Source organism: Bombina bombina, chromosome 6 (genome assembly GCF_027579735.1).
Source record: "Bombina bombina isolate aBomBom1 chromosome 6, aBomBom1.pri, whole genome shotgun sequence".
Classification (NCBI taxonomy): domain Eukaryota; kingdom Metazoa; phylum Chordata; class Amphibia; order Anura; family Bombinatoridae; genus Bombina; species Bombina bombina.
In genome coordinates this window covers 1,085,538,376-1,085,561,085 of record NC_069504.1, presented here as the reverse complement: position 1 = coordinate 1,085,561,085, position 22,710 = coordinate 1,085,538,376, and positions in this window count along the sequence as shown.

Here is a 22,710-nt window from a genome sequence, read left to right as displayed (position 1 = left end):
TAATTTTATAATAGAGGGCGACGGTGTAGGGGGGGCAGGATAGGGGTTACTAGGTATACTGTAGGTGGCAGCGGTGTCCGGGAGCGGCGGTTTAGGGGTTAATACATTTATAAGAGTTGCGGCAGGGTCTAGGAGCGGCGGTTTAGGGGTTAATACATTTATAAGAGTTGCGGCAGGGTCTAGGAGCGGCGGTTTAGGGGTTAATACATTTATAAGAGTTGCGGCGGGGTCTAGGAGCGGCGGTTTAGGGGTTAGTAACTTTATTGAGTTGCGGGAGGCTCCGGGGGCGCCGGTATAGGGGGTAGAACAGTGTAGTTTAGTGTGAGTGCTTAGTGACAGGCTAGCAATAAAGCTGGGAAAAAGCCGAAGGGCAGCGAGATCGGATGAGTGATAACTGTCACAGTCCGCTGCTCATCGCCCCGCGGCTTTTTGACAGCTTTATTTGATAACTTAGGCGTATTTTTTCAGGTCCGCGGCGGCGATGTGAGGCGAGCTTAGGCGGGCGTATTGGGCCGGCGAAGCCACAAAAGTAGACGGCTTGATAACTACCCCCCTATATATACAAACAATATACCCACTGTACAATGCACACTATATATACACACAATATACCTACTGTACAGTGCACACTATATATACACATACAATATACCCACTGTACAGTGCACACTATATGTACAAACAATATACCCACTGTACAGTGCACACTATATATACACAATATGCCCACTGTACAGTGCACACTAGATATATACACAATATACCCACTGTACAGTGCACACTATATATACACAATATGCCCACTGTACAGTGCACACTATATATACACACAATATACCCACTGTACAGTGTACACTATATATACACAATATGCCCACTGTACAGTGCACACTATATATACAAACAATATACCCACTGTACAGTGTACACTATCAGGGCCGGATTTACAGCCCAGGTGCCTGTAGGCACCAAAATCTAAAGCGCCCTCCCACGCGCTCACATGTATGAACAATACAGCCTAAAACTTTATAGAATTATGATTTATTTTTTTAAAGCAGCTGCTAATTTTGCCACATAAATGGTAGTGCATGATCTATAACAAAACACTCCAGAAAGTATTTGCCCAGTATGATGAGATTTTTTAATATAATTTATACAAGAAAAGTGCAGGTTGTCTAGACTGGGGCTTCATTTAGAAACTTTGCTGACCAAGCCTGCAATGTGCACAATCAGCCAAGGGTCAGTTGTTTTTTTAAAGTGTGTTTATCCTGTGGAACAGCCCTGGCATTTTGCATTTTAGCAATAGTATTTATACCTATGCTATTTTATATGAAAGACTGCTCTCTGACTGTACAATCTGTCATTTTGATTTTGACAGCCGCTGCTGCTGCAGCTGATACATGTCCACCATACACTCTGTAATAGCACACAAATAGTCACTTACTGTTACTCCCCAAAAAAGAACCAACCCCCACACACTTACTAACAGGCCGCTCTGGCTGCTCTGTCTGCATTCACTAGAGAAACGGACCGGACCGGCCAGTGTGGTGGCCATCTTTGTTTAGGGCAAAGTTATTATCTACTATTGTGAGTGAGGGCAGAGCCGCAGAGGTGTGCAGAAAAGACATATGGAGCAGAGAGACAGGCGCCCCTCAATGGAAGGCGCCTGTAGGCACATGTCTACTCTGCCTAATGGTAAATCCGGCCCTGTACACTATATATACACAATATGCCCACTGTAGAGTGCACACTATATATACACAATATGCCCACTGTAGAGTGCACACTATATATACACAATATGCCCACTGCACAGTGCACACTATATATACACAATATACCCACTGTACTCTAAAGACCGCTGCTCCATAACCTGTCCGCTTGCTCTGATGAGGCAGACAGATCGCCACAATTCAACCCGATTGAGTACAATCTGGTTGATTGACCCCCCCCAATCGGGTTGATTGGCCGCGAGTCTGCAGGGGGCGGCATTGCACCAGCAGCCCACAAGAGCTGCTTGTGCAATGCTGAATACGGAGAGCGTATTGCTCTCCGCATTCAGCGATGTCTGTCGGACCTGATCCGCACTGTTGGATCAGGTCTGACAGACCTTTGATAAATAGGCCTCAAACTATAAACTGCATGAGATTTGCAGATTCCATTATTATTATTGTATTATTCCTGCTGTAAAGTGCAGGAGATTCAGATACTACAATAGGCAAACAAATATTACATAAAACTAACAAAGACCTCAAGCAAATTAATTATCACCTTGCTATCCTCCAACTTAAAGGGACAGTATACTCCGGAATTGTTATTGTTTAAAAAGATAGATAATCCCTTTATCACCCATTACACGGTTTTGCATAATTAACACTGTTATATTAATATACTTCTTGCCTCTGTGATTACCTTGTATCTAAGCCTCTGCAGACTGCCTCCTTATCTGTAGTTCTTTTGCCAGACTTGCATTTAAGCCAATCAGTGCTGACTCATAAATAACTCCATTGGAGTGTGCACAATTTTGTTTTATCTATATGGCACATATGAACTAGCGCTGTCTATCTTTGGAAACCTGTCAAAATTCACTGAGATAAGAGGCGGCCTTAGAAAAAATTGCATGCCCTATCTGAATCATGAAAGTTACATTTTGACTAGATTGTCCCTTTAAGGTCATGACCCTTTGTTCTGGCACTGTTTCAGCCTCAGCTTTTTAATCTTAAATGTTTCTGTCCCTTTTCAACTGTAAACTATACATTTGGAACCCATCCTTGTAAGTTTTATATTTAGACAATTGTGAACCTGTTTAGCAGTCTTCCTTTGTACAGTTTCTAGTTTATTTATATCCTACTAAAGATACAAGGCACCATATGAAAAGCAGCGGATACTGCTATGGAGCCTTGCATGGCTGCTTTCTGCATTGTAAGTAGCAGAGGTTACCTCTTAGTTGGCGGAGATAGCTCCCCCCGAACACGTTTGTCCTAGAGCCCCTTTGCTTTTTGCGAGAAGAGGCTTTTGAAGCACACCCAATAGAAGTGTATGGGGAAAGGGAGTTAACGGGGCCACTCTGTCCACCCCCCAGATGTTAGTGCGCCTGAGTCTTTGCTCGTGTGCTAACATTTTACTTTCAACTTGTAATACGAGTACAAGAATAGGAGCGCTATTGGTTTAGCTTGGCGCAGTAAGAGCTCATTAGCAATAACAGTTTTGAGCTCCATTTGTGCTCTATGTTTCATGAAACGTGTCAGATGGTGGATCTGCCCCCAATCTCCTGTTGTACTTTATGTAAAAATATTTTTAATTGTTGACAAATAAAATTTGGACTTTAAATTTATTGCTGTCACTTTTTTTTCTATCCTAGTCTCCAGAACTGTACACACATGGCCAGGCTAGTGATCTATAAAGTGTCATCAGTACCTCTGCTTTTCATATGCTTACACCACTATACAAGCAAACATCCCACTTGCATTTAAAGTGAATGTAAATTTTGATGCTAAAGCGCCCAGTTTTTAAAAATTCGGTTAAAAAACAGGGGCACTTTAATTCATTTGAAAATTTACATTTCATTTGTGTTGTGAAAAAAAACTTACCTTTTAAACTTGACAGCCGCTCCAGCTTCCTCCGCCAGTCGCAAACCCTCTTCCTGGGTCTAAAATGAGGAATCCGGCTTCTTCCAATCACAGCGTTGAATCAGACATTGATTCCCCTGGAGGGGAAGCCATGATTGGAGGATGACCTATCCATCATTTCTGACATCAGAAATGGCTTGCGACGACCGGAGGAAGCTGGAGCAGCTGTCAAGATTAAAAGGAGTGAAATGTAAATTTTGATGAATTAAAGTGCCCCTGTTTCTAATCTAATTTTTAAAAACCGGGCACTTTAGCATCAAAATTTACTTTCACTTTAAATTTACATTTTTTTGAATAATGAGAAGTAAAAACTTTTGACATTAAAGGGACATGAAACCCAAACGTTTTCGTTTATGATTCACACAGAGCATGCAGCTTTAAACAACTTTCTAATATACTTCTATTATCAATTTTCTCTGTTCTCTTGGTATCTTTTGTTGAAAAGCAGGGGTATATGCTTAGGAGCTGGCCCATTTCAGGAGCACTATATGGCAGCAGTTTTGCAAGAATATTATCCACTTGCTAGAGCACTAGATAGCAGCACTATTTCCTGTCATGTAGTGCTCCAGATGCCTATCTAGGTATCTCTTCAACACAGAATATCATGAGAACAAAGCAAATTTGATAATAGAAATAAATTGGAAACTTTTTAAAAAGTTTTGCTCTATCTGAACCACAAAAGAACATTTCTGGGGTTCATATCCAGTTAACACTAGTACAGCTGTATCAGTTATGTGCTTTATACTTATTGTATCTATCAGCCAATGAGAATTAAAAGTAGCTATCTGCCAATAAAGATTAGTGGGTAGTACACAGCTGATACTGCTGTATTAGTCTGAATGTTTAATACAAACAGCCTTTACTTTACGTTTTTTTATAGTGATTGTTAAATGTTCCAGTTTCTTTCAATTTTATATCTAAAAGTGTGTTTGTGTTTTTTTAATCTACTGTATAGATTTTCAAAATGTAAAACAGTAGCCACTTATTTCAAGACTCTGGTCCATAAAAAAGTTACAGGCACAGCCATGTCCTGGAGACATAAACTGTAGTTGACACAGGGATTTTGCTTTCCTTGAATTATTTGTGTATATTCATATGTCACACTCTGTGTGCTTGTTCACACATTGGTTTTGTGAGCTTAGTTTGCCTATGACAGAAGAAAAGCTCAATTTAAAGGGACACAAAACACAACATTTTTCTTTCATGATAGAGCATAGAAATTTAAAAAAATGTACTGTTTACTTCTGTTATCAAATGAATTTCATTCTCTTGGTATCCTTTATATAGGAGCATATCTATGTAGTTTCAGGAGAGTGCACGTGTCTACAGCACTATATGTAATTATTTTTGCTTAAATGCTTTTAACACTTATACATTGTGCAAATATTGTAGTATGCAGTGTACAAATATATGAAATTGTTAAAATCATTCATGCAAAAATGCTGACATATAGTAATGTACACACATGTACGCTCCTGAGACTACCTAGGTATGCTCTTTGACCAGAGGCGTAACTAGAAACCACAGGGCCCAGGTGGAAGAATCTAAGAAGGCCCCCCACCCCAAAAAAAGTGAATTTGATACATATCTCTTTTTTTTTTTAACATTTAACACAGAAAAAAATGTGAATCAGATTACATGTCTGCAAAAGGAGGTACCCTGTGCCCACAGTCTGTGAGATGGTCTGACCCCCTATTACTGACCCTACCCACCCCAGTACTTTATAAAGTGATCACAGTAGTCAGTGACATGGTCCAGCCCCCCCGTACTGTATATAGTGGTACTATATAGTGACACTGTTTACCCCCTCCCCCATGCTGTAGTAACAAGGTCTGTAATTTCCTGGTTCCACAAACATACACACACACACATACATGCATACACACACAGTCACATACATACATACACACATGCACACACACACACACACACACACATACAGCACATGCATAAATACACACACAGTCACATACATACATACACACATACACATACACACACACATACAGCACATGCATAAATACACACACAGTCACATACATACATACACACATGCACACACACACACATACAGCACATGCATAAATACACACACAGTCACATACATACATACATACACACATGCACACACACACATACAGCACATGCATAAATACACACACAGTCACATACATACATACACACATACAGTACATGCATAAATACACACACAGTCGCATACATACATACACACACACACATACAGTACATGCATAAATACACACACAGTAACATACATACACACAGTCACATACATACATACACACACACACAGTACATGCATAAATACACACACAGTCACATACATACATACATACATACACACACACACATGCATACACACACACACACACACAGAGTCACATACATACACACACACACACACAGTCACATACATACATACATACAGTACATGCATAAATGCACACAGTCACATACATACATACACTCACACACACATGCATACATACACACACAATCACACACAGTCACATACATACACACACAGTCACACACATACACACACACATACATGCATAAATACACACACAGTCACATACATACATACACACATAAACACCAATGGGTAAAAAAGAAAGGCTAACCCCTGTAGTCAGAGACACTAGTGAAGCATCATGTCACACTCACATGATATCAGTGCAGGTCAACGTTTTTTATTAAATTGCGACCTCTGCACCCCCTGTAGTTTTGTTCCTGTCTTTAACCAAGGATACCAACAGAATGAAATAAGAAGTTGTTGACAAATCCTGTTCTGACTTTCACTATAGATAACAATTTCTGAACCTTGTCTTGTATTGTTATCATGTTTTTTATCCAATGAGCACAATCCTTAAATGTTTCATCCTTTAAAGAGATATTAAACAGTACAAGATTGTTATATATATATGCTCAATTATGTGTAGTTAAAAATCTTTGCAATATACTTTCATTATTCAATTTGCCCCCTTTTTCTGTAATTTAACTTTGAAATTTGTTGGTTTTCTAAATTCTACTGAGTTTCTATAAAGTAATGAAGGCCGCCATCTTTGAACCTGTTTTTCCCTTATCTGTCTTTCCTGAAAAGGCTAATTAGGGCTAAATATACATCTGGCAATAACAGAGACTGTGTGGCTAGAATTATTATCTTACAGGGTTACACACAGCCTTGTTTGCAGTTTCTTTTATTACCTGTTTTATATCTGTCAGTAATTGTCATCAGCAGGAGAGATAGATAAGGGGAAAACCTAAGTTCAAACATGGTTCCCATTGCTTTATTCTAAAGTACTTAAGAGAAGCTAAACCTTTACAATTATATCTTCAATAGTTAAATAACTACTATAATTGTAAAAAATAATTCTACATACTAATTTAGACGTCTTTGCTTTGAAAACATCACTATGGCCTCTAGTTATCAATGTCTGTCGGACCTGATCCGACAGACATCGCTGAATATGGCGAGCAATTTGCTCGCCGTATTCAGCATTGCACCAGCAGCTCACAAGAGCTGCTGGTGCAACGCCACCCCCTGCTGACTCGCGGCCAGCAGGGGGGTGTCAATCAACCCGATCGTACTCGATCGGGTTGATTTCCGGCGATGTCTGTCCGTCTGCTCAGAGCAGGCAGACAGGTTATGGAGCAGCGGTCTTTGTGACCGCTGCTTCGTAACTACTGTTTCTGGCGAGTCTAAAGACTCGCCAGAAACACGGGGCATCAAGCTTCATACGGAGCTTGTTAAATAAAGCCCTATGTATTTACTGTTTAATATCCATTTACCCCTCAAGCTCAAAATTGTTACCTCCCAAAAATAAATCTGCATAGTTAACCTCCCAATGTCATAATCCGAAAACCAAAAGTGCAGAACTCACAACAAACAAAATGGCAAGATGATGGTTTAGCTGAAGGGCTGATTGTAGTAATGCTATAGGTAGGTGCAATTACCCTAATGTGCTCTAAAACCGATATAATATGTGTGTATGTCTTTTTAAAGAGATATAATATGTGTGTATGTCTTTTTAAAGAGATATAATATGTGTGTATGTCTTTATAAAGAGATATAATATGTGTGTTTGTCTTTATAAATAGATATAATATGTGTGTATGTCTTTATAAAGAGATATAATATGTGTGTATGTCTTTATAAACAATATAATATGTGTGTATGTCTTTATAAAGAGATATAATATGTGTGTGTCTTTATAAAGAGATATAATATGTGTGTATGTCTTTATAAACAATATAATATGTGTGTATGTCTTTATAAAGAGATATAATACGTGTGTATGTCTTTTTAAAGAGATATAATATGTGTGTATGTCTTTATAAAGAGATATAATATGTGTGTATGTCTTTATAAAGAGATATAATATGTGTGTATGTCTTTATAAAGAGAAATAATATGTGTGTATGTCTTTATAAAGAGATATAATATGTGTGTATGTCTTTATAAAGAGATATAATATGTGTGTATATCTTTATAAAGAGATATAATATGTGTGTATGTCTTTATAAAGAGATATAATATGTGTGTATGTCTTTATAAAGCAATATAATATGTGTGTATGTCTTTATAAAGAGATATAATATGTGTGTTTGTCTTTTTTAAAGAGATATAATATGTGTGTATGTCTTTATAAAGAGATATAATATGTGTGTATGTCTTTATAAAGCGATATAATATGTGTGTATGTCTTTTTAAAGAGATATAATATGTGTGTATGTCTTTATAAAGCGATATAATATGTGTGTATGTCTTTTTAAAGAGATATAATATGTGTGTATGTCTTTTTAAAGAGATATAATATGTGTGTATGTCTTTATAAAGAGATATAATATGTGTGTATGTCTTTATAAAGAGATATAATATGTGTGCATGTCTTTATAAAGAGATATAATATGTGTGTATGTCTTTATAAAGAGATATAATATGTGTGTATGTCTTTTTAAAGCAATATAATATGTGTGTATGTCTTTTTAAACAATATAATATGTGTATGTCTTTTTAAAGCAATATAATATGTGTGTATGTCTTTTTAAAGCAATATAATATGTGTGTATGTCTTTTTAAAACAATATAATATGTGTGTATGTCTTTTTAAAGCAATATAATATGTGTGTATGTCTTTTTAAAGCAATATAATATGTGTGTATGTCTTTTTAAAGAGATATAATATGTGTGTATGTCTTTTTAAAGCAATATAATATGTGTGTATGTCTTTTTAAAGAGATATAATATGTGTGTATGTCTTTATAAAGAGATATAATATGTGTGTATGTCTTTATAAAGAGATATAATATGTGTGTATGTCTTTATAAAGAGATATAATATGTGTGTATGTCTTTATAAAGAGATATAATATGTGTGTATGTCTTTATAAAGAGATATAATATGTGTGTATGTCTTTATAAAGATATATAATATGTGTGTATGTCTTTATAAAGCGATATAATATGTGTGTATGTCTTTATAAAGCGATATAATATGTGTGTATGTCTTTATATAGAGATATAATATGTGTGTGTGTCTTTATAAAGAGATATAATATGTGTGTATGTCTTTATAAAGCGATATAATATGTGTGTATGTCTTTATAAAGCAATATAATATGTGTGTATGTCTTTATAAAGAGATATAATATGTGTGTATGTCTTTATAAAGAGATATAATATGTGTGTATGTCTTTATAAAGAGATATAATATGTGTGTATGTCTTTATAAAGAGATATAATATGTGTGTATGTCTTTATAAAGAGATATAATATGTGTGTGTGTCTTTATAAAGAGATATAATATGTGTGTATGTCTTTATAAAGAGATATAATATGTGTGTATGTCTTTATAAAGAGATATAATATGTGTGTATGTCTTTATAAAGAGATATAATATGTGTGTATGTCTTTATAAAGAGATATAATATGTGTGTATGTCTTTATAAAGAGATATAATATGTGTGTATGTCTTTATAAACAATATAATATGTGTGTATGTCTTTATAAAGAGATATAATATGTGTGTATGTCTTTATAAAGAGATATAATATGTGTGTATGTCTTTATAAAGAGATATAATATGTGTGTATGTCTTTTTAAACAATATAATATGTGTGTATGTCTTTATAAAGCGATATAATATGTGTGTATGTCTTTATAAAGAGATATAATATGTGTGTATGTCTTTATAAAGAGATATAATATGTGTGTATGTCTTTTTAAAGCAATATAATATGTGTGTATGTCTTTTTAAAGCAATATAATATGTGTGTATGTCTTTATAAAGAGATATAATATGTGTGTATGTCTTTATAAAGAGATATAATATGTGTGTATGTCTTTATAAAGAGATATAATATGTGTGTATGTCTTTATAAAGAGATATAATATGTGTGTATGTCTTTTTAAAGAGATATAATATGTGTGTATGTCTTTATAAAGAGATATAATATGTGTGTATGTCTTTATAAAGAGATATAATATGTGTGTATGTCTTTATAAAGAGATATAATATGTGTGTATGTCTTTATAAAGAGATATAATATGTGTGCATGTCTTTATAAAGAGATATAATATGTGTGTATGTCTTTATAAAGAGATATAATATGTGTGTATGTCTTTATAAAGAGATATAATATGTGTGTATGTCTTTATAAAGAGATATAATATGTGTGTATGTCTTTATAAAGAGATATAATATGTGTGTATGTCTTTATAAAGAGATATAATATGTGTGTATGTCTTTATAAAGAGATATAATATGTGTGTGTGTCTTTATAAAGAGATATAATATGTGTGTATGTCTTTATAAAGAGATATAATATGTGTGTGTGTCTTTATAAAGAGATATAATATGTGTGTATGTCTTTATAAAGAGATATAATATGTGTGTATGTCTTTATAAAGAGATATAATATGTGTGTGTGTCTTTATAAAGAGATATAATATGTGTGTATGTCTTTATAAAGAGATATAATATGTGTGTGTGTCTTTATAAAGAGATATAATATGTGTGTATGTCTTTATAAAGAGATATAATATGTGTGTGTGTCTTTATAAAGAGATATAATATGTGTGTGTGTCTTTATAAAGAGATATAATATGTGTGTATGTCTTTATAAAGAGATATAATATGTGTGTGTGTCTTTATAAAGAGATATAATATGTGTGTATGTCTTTATAAAGAGATATAATATGTGTGTATGTCTTTATAAAGAGATATAATATGTGTGTGTGTCTTTATAAAGAGATATAATATGTGTGTATGTCTTTATAAAGAGATATAATATGTGTGTGTGTCTTTATAAAGAGATATAATATGTGTGTGTGTCTTTATAAAGAGATATAATATGTGTGTATGTCTTTATAAAGAGATATAATATGTGTGTGTGTCTTTATAAAGAGATATAATATGTGTGTATGTCTTTATAAAGAGATATAATATGTGTGTATGTCTTTATAAAGAGATATAATATGTGTGTGTGTCTTTATAAAGAGATATAATATGTGTGTATGTCTTTATAAAGAGATATGAAACCCAAAATTGTCTTTTGTCATTCAGACAGAGCATACAATTTTAAATAATCTTTCCAATTTAGCTTCTATTATCATATTTGCTTTGTTCCTTGGTATTCTTTGTTGAAGAATAGGTAGGCATCTGATGTATTACATGACAGGAACTAGTGCTGCCATCTAGTGCTCTTGCAAATGGATAACATTCTTGCAAAACTGCTGCCATATAGTGCTCTAGACACGTGCACGCTCCTGAGCTTTTCAACAAGCGACACACTGATTTACTTCTAATTTACTTCTATTATCAATTTGTCTTTATTCTCTTGGTATATTTATTTGAAAAAGCAAGAATGTAAGCTTAGGAGCCGGCCCATTTTTGGTTCAGCACCTGGATAGCGCTTGCTGATTGGTGTATATGGGGCCGATTTATTAAGGCCTGAATGTGCCCCAATGCACTGGTTTCCGCGCAAGCCTTCAGGCTCTCCGGAAATAGGAGTTAAGAAGCAGCGGTCTTATGACCGCTGCTCCTTAACTTGTCCGCCACCTCTAAGGTGGAGAACAGCAATCAGCACGATCGGATACGATCAAGTTGATTGACACCCCCTGCTAGCGGCCAATTGGCCGTGAATCTGCAGGGGGCGGTATTGCACAAGCATTGCTTGTGCAATGATAAATGCCAACAGCATATACTATCGGCATTTATCGATGTGTGGCGGACATGATCTGCTACAGCAGATCATATCTGTCCGTCCGCACAAAAATTAACCGGCCCCTAAATGCTAATTTGTATTTGTGTAAAAGAGCTTATTATTATAATTATTATTATAATATTATTATTATTATTATTATTATTATTATTATTTTTGTACTTTAATGGTTTGAGCAAGGTCATGTAGTGTTGGTATCTGCTTGGTGACACTGTATCCTAATGCCATATAGGTATATTCAGTGTGTTTTTCCTGTGCACAAAACCATTTTTACATTGGAAAACCTTTAGGGGTGCTTGGTAATAAGTTTAAAAGTGTTCTCTGGGGTTTATCAAGTCTTTTGCTCATGCAAGTAAATGATAGAAAACCTTATTGGATGTGCTGAGTTATGACATCTGAAATGACAGCAAGGCTATGGGTTATGCCAGGGGGTTTAGTCCTCAGTTCTCCCTAACAGGCCAGATATACAGGATATCTGAGCTGAAGCACAGATGAAAGAATCAGCTAATTAGTAAACGTAGTTATTAACCCGCTCTCACCCAAGGTAATCCTGAAAATCTGGCCTGTTAGGGAGGCACGAGGACTGGTTTGAGAACCCCTGGGTTAGCCTGAAACACTAGCTCTTTAGTCTGCATTATCATTATGTAATAGAGTTTACTACTGTGGAAACAAACCCTCCGGTAACTGATATGGTAGACAGAGCTATTTTTGGAGTCTTAAAGGGACAGTGTGCTGTAGACTTGGTTTAGTAAACATCTTGTAATTACAAGTCATTTCTCTTGTGTTGCTCTACAAAAAGATATCAGTAAAGTCTAATTTTTTTTAAACAAATTAACATCTTGATTGCCTTTTTAGAGGAGCCAGTCTGGGCTTTAGTCTGCAGGCAACAAGGCTAGCTACTGTCATAATAGTATAAAGTACATTGTTTTGCAGTTGTTATAAGTTAAAGCCAATTAGGGATATATATGTAGCAGTGTTAGCCTCGAGAAGTCAGCAGGGTGCAATTCAAGCTCTGAAAATAAGACAATCCTCCATTTTTAAAGATGAATTACATGACAAGGGGGCAAAATAAATAAAGAAAGTGTATTGCAAAGGTGTTTTTATGTTTATTTTTATATATGAAATAGCTGCTTTGCAGACTTCACCTTTTTTGACAGCTTTGTTGAAATGCAACATAAATAGTGTTTGATCCAAGGGTTAGAGCCTATATTTTGTTTTAATGAGATTCCAACACCCCCCCCCCCCCAGCATTTTAACCCCTTAATGACCACAACATACTCTGTACGTCACTGGCCATTAAGTTTTTTTTTGTTTATATCTGGTCACCGGAAATAGTGAGGTCTCATCGCTGGCAGCGAGCCCGTGCTATTGATTTAGTAATCCCCATAGAAAGACCAGCAAAAGGGTATGTTGCTGGTCCTTAAAGGGTTAATGTTTCTCCCATCAGGTTTATTATTTTGTTTACACTCTAAACAGCAAAAGAAGCTGCTGAATTCAACCTCCGTTACAGCAGTAAATCATTTTCTTCTTCATCGTATTAGACTTACTTTACAGGCTCACAGGCGTGTGAGAGCAATGAGCGACACAAATCTTGCTGAAAGTGTATCATGGATGTAACAACCCTTTTGTTCAGGTATGTGAAATCCTGTCCCTGACCAACATTTATCCCTGAGAGCTGGATACAGGGTGTATATTAATGTGATATTAAACAGTATGAGACTGTAATATAGCAGACGACATCTAAAGAAAAGCACCCGGCTCCAGACGATCACAGGACTCAAGAATTATAAAAGCATATTTTAATAGGCATACTCCAAACGTGATACACTTCAAAAGAAAAAAAGGTCAAAAATGTTTCGTATATTCCGTACTGAACTTTCTCAATGAAGGGTCATTGAGAAATTTCAGTATGGAATATACGAAACATTTTTTACCTTTTTTTCTTTTGAAGTGTATCACGTTTGGAGTACGCCTATTAAAATATGCTTTTATAATTCTTGAGTCCTGTGATCGTCTGGAGCCGGGTGCTTTTCTTTGGATGTTGCCTGCTGTATTTTGGAAACGTTTGGTGGAGCGCTTACTTGAGCACCGGTGAATGACGTCATCATCTGGGACCGTTTGTGTTATGAGCGTGCGATAGATGTATCTGAGCTGCGTTTGAGCGTGAAGGCGGCTGAATCATAGTGGCTACATACCGAGGGTAAGGTGTTCATCCTAGAGCGCTGCCCTGTTTTTGTTTGAGACTGTAATATAAATTGTCTAATTCTGTGTAGTTAAAAAAACTTTAGCTTAACACAGAGTGTGCTGAGTGGGAGTTCTGTGGCGTTCTTCCACAGCGGCACTCAACTGCAATGTGCTTGACATCTAACATGGGCACTGGAGAGAACGCCCCTGTACAGGGGTGATGCATAAATCCATAATCAGTAGATCCCCACACTCTGCTCCAAATGTAAAAGCCACATTGTTATAAATAAAAATAGAAAAGCACTCCTTCTGGCATGAAATGCGTTTTTAGAATTTTTCAATAAAATTTCTATTTTAATTTATTACACTCACCTAGGTTACAAGTTTTGCGTTCGGGTTTTAATGCTGAAAAAATGGTAATTTTAGTGTTAAAACAGCACCACAGCCATTACAAGTCTTGTTGGTATAGCTATACTGCAAGCCTTTGAGCCTGTAACGCAACGTCAGTCCCGCACACGTAAAAATTACGTTTTTTTTATGGGACTTCCATAGCGCAGCCATTACGAGTTTTGCAGTGAGGCTAAAAAGCTTGCGTTCCAGCTTATACCAACAATATCCGATTCGCAATCTGAGACCAGTAGTTATGAGTTTTACGCTACAAACTGTTACATGAAACTCATAACTAAACTGTCACAAAGTACACTAAACACCCATAAACTACCTAATAACCCCTAAACCGAGGCCCTCCCACATTGCAAATACTATATTAAACTTATTAACCTCTAATCTGCCGCTCCCGACATCTCCGCCACTAATAAAATTTATTAGCCCCTATTCTGCCGCTCCCCGACATCGCTGCCACTATACTAAAGTTATTAACCCGTATTCCCCTGCACCCCAACATCGCCCACACTATAATAAATCTATTAACCCCTATTCCTCAGCTCCCCGACATCGCCGCCACTAAATAAAGCTCATAACCCCTAAACCTCTAGCCTCCCACATCACTACCACTAAATAAACCAATTAACCCCTAAATCGCCAGCCCCCCACATCGCAACAACCTAAACTAAGCTATTAACCCCTAAACCTAACCCTAATGTAACCCTAAACCTAACAGCCCCTAACTTTAATTTAGCTCTATTTTAATTATGTTAAAGTTACAATTATTAACTAAATAATACCTATTTAAAAATAAATAAATACTTACCTGTGAAATAAAACCTAAGCTAGCTACAACATAACTAATAGTTATATTGTAGCTAGCTTAGGTTTTATTTCACAGGTAGGTTTGTATTTATTTTAACTAGGTAGACTAGTTAGTAAATAATTATTAACTATTTACTAACTACCTAGTTAAAATAAATCAAACTTACCTGTGAAATAAAACCTAAGTTGGCTTACACTAAAACCTAACATTACAAAAAAATAAAAAACACTAAAATTACAAAAAATAAAAAACCTACCATTACAAAAAATAACAAACAAAATGATCCAAAATAATAAAAATTATTCCTATTCTAATACCCTTTAAAAAAAAAAAAACAACAAAACACCCCAAAAATAAAAAAACTTGAATCTATAATAAACTACTAAGGTCCCTTAAAAGGCCCTTTTGTAGGGCATTGCCCTAAAGAAATCAGCTCTTTTCCTACAAAAGAAAAACAAACACCCCCTAACAGTATACAAACCCCCACCCCCAAACACACAAAATAAAAATAAAATAAAACTTAATCTACCCATTGCCCTGAAAAGGGCATTTGTATGGGCAATGCCCTTAAAAGGGCATTCAGCTCTTTTTTCCTGCCCTTAAAAAGGCATTCAGCTCTTTATCTAAAAATAAAAACCCACCCCAAAACGGAAAAAAAAACCATTACGCAAAATAAACGAATAGGATTTAAGCAGCTCTCATTTTATTGACTGATTCGAATCAGCCAATGGAATGAGAGCTGCTTAAATCCTATTGGATGATTAGAAAAGCCAATAGGATTTTATTAGCCCTAATTCCTATTGGCTGATTCAAAATTTTCAGCCAATAGGAATGCAATGGTATCACTAGTATAAAAGGGGTACCTTGCATTTCAATCCTCAGTGTGCAGCAGACGATCGCATGAAGAGGACCTCCATGTCGGATCGATGGACCTCCGCCTGGACCTCTGCCTTGGTCCTCTGCCTGGACTTCCGCCTTGGACCTTCGGCTGGATCTCCACCTCTGCGCATCGTCACTCCGCCTCCGCAGGGTTGAAGAAAATGCCGGTCCCGTGATGGATGAAGATGGAGCCGCCTGGATGAAGATGCCGCCTGCGGGAAGATGGAGTTGCCGGGATGAAGATCGTTCGAGTGGGACTTCAACAACTGTGAGTACCTAAAGAGGGGTTAGTGTTAGGTGTTTTTAAGGTTTTTTGGGGTGGGATTTTATTTTTAGATTAGGGGTTGGTCATTTCATAAAAGAGCTGAATGCCCTTTTAAGGGCAACAAAAGAGCTGAATGCCCCATACAAGTGCCCTTTTCAGGGCAATGGGTAGATTAGTTTTTACTTTATTTTGTGTGTTTGGGGGGTGTTTGTTTTTCTTTTATAGGAAAAGAGCTGATTTCTTTAGAGCAATGCCCTACAAAAGGCCCTTTTAAGGGCCATTGGTAGTTTATTATAGATTCAGGTTTTTTATTTTGGGGTGGGTTTTTTATTTTTTTCCAAAGGGTATTAGGTAATAGGAATCATTTTTATTATTTTGGATAATTTTTTTATTTTTATTTTTATTTAAATTTTTTATTGAGGAAAAAAAATAGATAGATAAATGTGTACAAGATCTATAAAGATGACAATACAATAATCATTTGATATACATGACAAGTGCTGGCCCTCAGTTTTCTACCCCTAAAAATGCTGGTGCAGGCCACTCTTGGACCTTATCTGCTAACTTTATAAATTGCCAGGGGTTTGAATTGAGCTTAAATAGCACAAAAGAAGAAAATAGAAAAAACAACAACAAACAAAGGACAAATTGCATCTAAGGTTACATATGAAAAGAAAAGATATAACGTATTTTGTTGATATAGATGCTTAAACCAGAGCTGATCACCTTGTCTTCACCAAACTCACACTTTAACATTTAATTGGCATTTTTTGCATCTTAAAGTCCAGGCATAGGCGGTAAAGGACCATATCTATTCCTCCCTTATCATATTACTTTGCGTGCATTATATTCATTTTATTAATACTTTCCATGGGGAGAAATATATGCTGCCTCTGAGTCCAAGTTCCAAGTGGTATTTCTTATTAGACCATATCTATTCAGTGATTGTCCCAAAATGCACTGTCCGTGTTTGGCTCCCCTCCTTACATATATATTATTTGTTACTGAGAACCCAGGTGCACCCCCGGCCGCGGGCCGCAAAAGGATCCCAGCTGAGTCTTGTCGCATCACTGCGGAGCCAAAGCTTTATGCTGCATTTATGTTCCTCCTGCAACTATTAATGTCCCAGTGGGGGGGGCCCCCTAACCCCCACATAGAGCCATCAAGAGCGTACAAAAATTACACACATTGCAGAACCTTCCAGAAGAAAACAATAGGATTGTTATATCAAAATACATTTGGTCCATTTTCTGTGGAGGTCAACTTTAACGACAGCTATCATATGACATATATCTAGCATGCAACCTAATGCCTACTATTTTGGATAATTTTATTTGTTATTTTTTGTAATGTAGGTTTTTTTATATTTTGTAATGTTAGGTTTTAGTGTAAGGCAGCTTAGGTTTTATTTTACAGGTAAGTTTGTATTTATTTTAACTAGGTAGTTAATTACTATTTACTAACTAGTCTATCTAGTTAAAATAAATACAAACTTACCTCCTGAAATAAAAATAAAACCTAAGCTAGCTACAATATAACTATTAGTTATATTGTAGCTATCTTAGGTTTTATTTCACAGGTAAGTATTTAGTTTTAACTAGGTATTATTTAGTTAATAATTGTAACTTTCATGTAGCTATATTTTAATTATTTTAAAGTTAGGGGGTGTTAGGGTTTAGGTTAGGGTTAGGTTGAGGGGTTAATAGTTTAATTTAGGTTGTTGCGATGTGGGGGCTGGTGGTTTAGGGGTTAATAGGTTTATTTAGTGGTAGTGATGTGGGAGGCCAGAGGTTTAGGGGTTAATTACTTTATTTAGTGGCGGCGATGTTGGGGAGCGGCGGAATAGGGGTTAATAGATTTATTATAGTGTGGGCGATGTTGAGGTGCGAGGAAATAGGGGTTAATAACTTTAGTATAGTGGCGGCGATATCGGGAGCGGCAGACTAGGGGTCAATAGATTTATTTAGGTGGCTGCGATATCAGGAGCAACAGAATAGGGGTTAATAACATTATGCAGGTGGTGGCGATGTCGGAGGGGGGCAGATTAGGGGAGTTTAGACATGCGGTTTATGTAGGGTGTTAGGTTTAAATGTTAGTGTTTTGTCCCCATAGACATCAATGGGGCTGCATTAAGGAGCTTTTGATTCCGCGATCGCAGGTGTTAGGTTTTTTTATAACCCGCTCTCCCCATTGATGAGTATGAGGAAAGCGTGCACGAGCACGTCAAAACAGCGCTTGTATTTTGTGCCGTATGGAGCTCAACGCAACCATATCGCAGGCCCAAGCCGGCTGTTTCAAAACTAGTAATGGCAGCGCTATGGAGGGTGAAATAACGCAACTTTTGTTGTGTTCGTTAAAAAACCCTATAGCGTGCATAACTCATAATCTACCTGAGTGTTTTTTGAGTGTAGATCACTGGTTTTCAAACCTGTCCTCAGGCCTCCCTAAAGGGCCACATTTTGAGGATATCTGAACTGGAGCACAGGTGAAATAATCAACTGATTAGTAACCATGGTTATTTTACCTGCTCTCATCCAAGGTAATCCTGAAAACCTGGCCTGTTGGGGAGGCCTGAGGGCAGGTTTGAAAACCAGTGGTGTAGAGTGATGATTTACCGCTTATAGTTAAAAAAAAATCCCTTTTCAATGCACTTTCATTATTTATTATATCCCCGCTATGGGTGTCACAATGTTTAAACTTGTTTTCCAATTATTTATCTCTCTCTCTGAGGACATTCAGGGACAGAAAAAAAAACAGGCAAAAAAAAAAGACTGTGCAAACAAGGCTGTTTGGAAAATAACGCCTAGATTTAGAGTTCTGCGGCCAAAGGGGTGCGTTAGCTACGCATGCTTTTTTTCCCCCGCACCTTTTAAATACCGCTGGTATTTAGAGTTCACAGAAGGTCTGCGTTAGGCTCCAAAAAAGGAGCGTAGAGGCATATTTACCGCCACTGCAACTCTCAATACCAGCGGTGCTTACAGACGCGGCCATCTTAAAAAAACGTGCTTGTGCACGATTCCCCCATAGGAAACAATGGGGCCATTTGAGCTGAAAAAAAACCTAACACCTGCAAAAAAGCAGCATTCAGCTCCTAACGCAGCCCTATTGTTTCCTATGGGGAAACACTTCCTAAGTCTGCACCTAACACTCTAACATGTACCCCGAGTCTAAACACCCCTAACCTTACACTTATTAACCCCTAATCTGCCGCCCCCGCTATCGCTGACCCCTGCATTATACTATTAACCCCTAATCTGCCGCTTCGTACACCACCGCAACCTACGTTATCCCTATGAACCCCTAATCTGCTGCCCCTAACCCCCGCCGACCCCTATATTATATTTTTTACCCCCTAATCTGCCCCCCCCCCCATGTTGCCGCTACCTACCTACAATTATTAACCCCTAATCTGCCGACCGGACCTCACCGCTACTCTAATAAATGTATTAACCCCTAAAGCTAAGTCTAACCCTAACCCTAACAACCCCCTAAGTTAAATATAATTTTTATCTAACGAAATAAAATAAATCTTATTAAATAAATTAATCCTATTTAAAGCTAAATACTTACCTGTAAAATAAACCATAATATAGCTACAATATAAATAATAATTATATTGTAGCTATTTTAGGATTAATATTTATTTTACAGGCAACTTTGTATTTATTTTAACCAGGTACAATAGCTATTAAATAGTTAATAACTATTTAATAGCTACCTAGTTAAAATAAATACACATTTACCTGTAAAATAAATCCTAACCTAAGTTACAATTAAACCTAACACTACACTATCAATAAATTAATTAAATAAACTACCTAAAATTATCTACAATTAAACCTAACACTACACTATCAATAAATAAATTAAATACAAATACCTACAAATAAATACACTAACTAAAGTACAAAAAATAAAAAAGAACTAAGTTACAAAAAATAAAAAGATAATTTACAAACATTATAAAAATATTACAACAATTTTAAGCTAATTACACCTACTCTAAGCCCCCTAATAAAATAACAAAGCCCCCCATAATAAAAAAATGCCCTACCCTATTCTAAAATAAAAATTGAAAAGCTCTTTTATCTTACCAGCCCTTAAAAGGGCCTTTTGCGGGGCATGCCCCAAAGAATTCTGCTCTTTTGCCTGTAAAAAAACATACAATACCCCCCCAACATTACAACCCACCACCCACATACCCCTATTCTAACCCAAACCCCCCTTAAATAAACCTAACACTAAGCCCCTGAAGATCTTCCTACCTTGTCTTCACCACGCCGGGTATCACCGATCCGTCCAGAAGAGGGTCCGAAGTCTTCCTCCTATCCGGGGCTGAAAAGATCCATCATCCGGCTGAAGTCTTCCTCCTATCCAGGGCTGAAGAGGTCCATCATCCGGCTGAAGTCTTCCTCCTATCCGGGGCTGAAGAGGTCCATCATCCGGCTGAATTCTTCATCCAAGCGGGGACTGAAGAGGTCCATCATCCGGCTGAAGTCTTCTATCAAGCGGCATCTTCAATCTTCTTTCTTCCGGCTCCATCTTCATCCCGCCGACGCGGAACATCCATCCTGGCCGACGACTTTCCGACGAATGACGGTTCCTTTAAGGGACGTCATCCAAGATGGCGTCCCTCGAATTCCGATTGGCTGATAGGATTCTATCAGCCAATCGGAATTAAGGTAGGAAAATTCTGATTGGCTGATGGAATCAGCCAATCAGATTCAAGTTCAATCCGATTGGCTGATCCAATCAGCCAATCAGATTGAGCTTGCATTCTATTGGCTGTTCCGATCAGCCAATAGAATGTGAGCTCAATCTGATTGGCTGATCCAATCAGCCAATCGGATTGAACTTGAATCTGATTGGCTGATTCCATCAGCCAATCAGAATTTTCCTACCTTAATTCTGATTGGCTGATAGAATCCTATCAGCCAATCGGAATTCGAGGGACGCCATCTTGGATGACGTCCCTTAAAGGAACCGTCATTCGTCGGGAAGTCGTCGGCCAGGATGGATGTTCCCCGTCGGCGGGATGAAGATGGAGCCGGAAGAAAGAAGATTGAAGATGCCGCTTGATAGAAGACTTCAGCCGGATGATGGACCTCTTCAGCCCCGCTTGGATGAAGACTTCAGCCGGATGATGGACCTCTTCAGCCCCGGATAGGAGGAAGACTTCGGACCCTCTTCTGGACGGATCGGTGATACCCGGCGTGGTGAAGACAAGGTAGGAAGATCTTCAGGGGCTTAGTGTTAGGTTTATTGAAGGGGGGTTTGGATTAGATTAGGGGTATGTGGGTGGTGGGTTGTAATGTTGGGGGGGTATTGTATGTTTTTTTTACAGGCAAAAGAGCAGAATTCTTTGGGGCATGCCCTGCAAAAGGCCCTTTTAAGGGCTGGTAAGGTAAAAGAGCTTTTATATTTTTATTTTAGAATAGGGTAGGGCATTTTTTTATTATGGGGGCTTTGTTATTTTATTAAGGGGCTTAGAGTAGGTGTAATTAGCTTAAAATTGTTGTAATATTTTTATGTTTGTAAATTATTTTTTTATTTTTTGTAACTTAGTTCTTTTTTTATTTTTTGTACTTTAGTTAGTTTATTTATTTGTATTTATTTGTAGGTATTTGTATGTAATTAATTTATTGATAGTGTAGTTTAATTGTAACTTAGGTTAGGATTTATTTTACAGGTAATTTTGTATTTATTTTAACTAGGTAGCTATTAAATAGTTATTAACTATTTAATAGCTATTGTACCTGGTTAAAATAAATACAAAGTTGCCTGTAAAATAAATATAAAACCTAAAATAGCTACAATATAATTATAATTTATATTGTAGCTATATTAGGGTTTATTTTACAGGTAAGTATTTAGCTTTAAATAGGATTAATTTATTTAATAAGATTTATTTTATTTCGTTAGATTAAAATTATATTTAATTTAGGGGGGTGTTAGTGTTAGGGTTAGACTTAGCTTTAGGGGTTAATACATTTATTAGAGTAGCGGCGAGGTCCGGTCGGCAGATTAGGGGTTAATACTTGAAGTTAGGTGTCGGCGATGTTAGGGAGGGCAGATTAGGGGTTAATACTATTTATTATAGGGTTTTTGAGGCGGGAGTGAGGCGGATTAGGGGTTAATAACTTTATTATAGTAGCGGTGAGGTCCGGTCGGCAGATTAGGGGTTAATAATTGTAGGTAGGTAGCGGCGATGTTGGGGGGCAGATTAGGGGTTAAATATTATGTAGGGGTCGGCAGTGTTAGGGGCAGCAGATTAGGGGTACATAGGGATAATGTAGG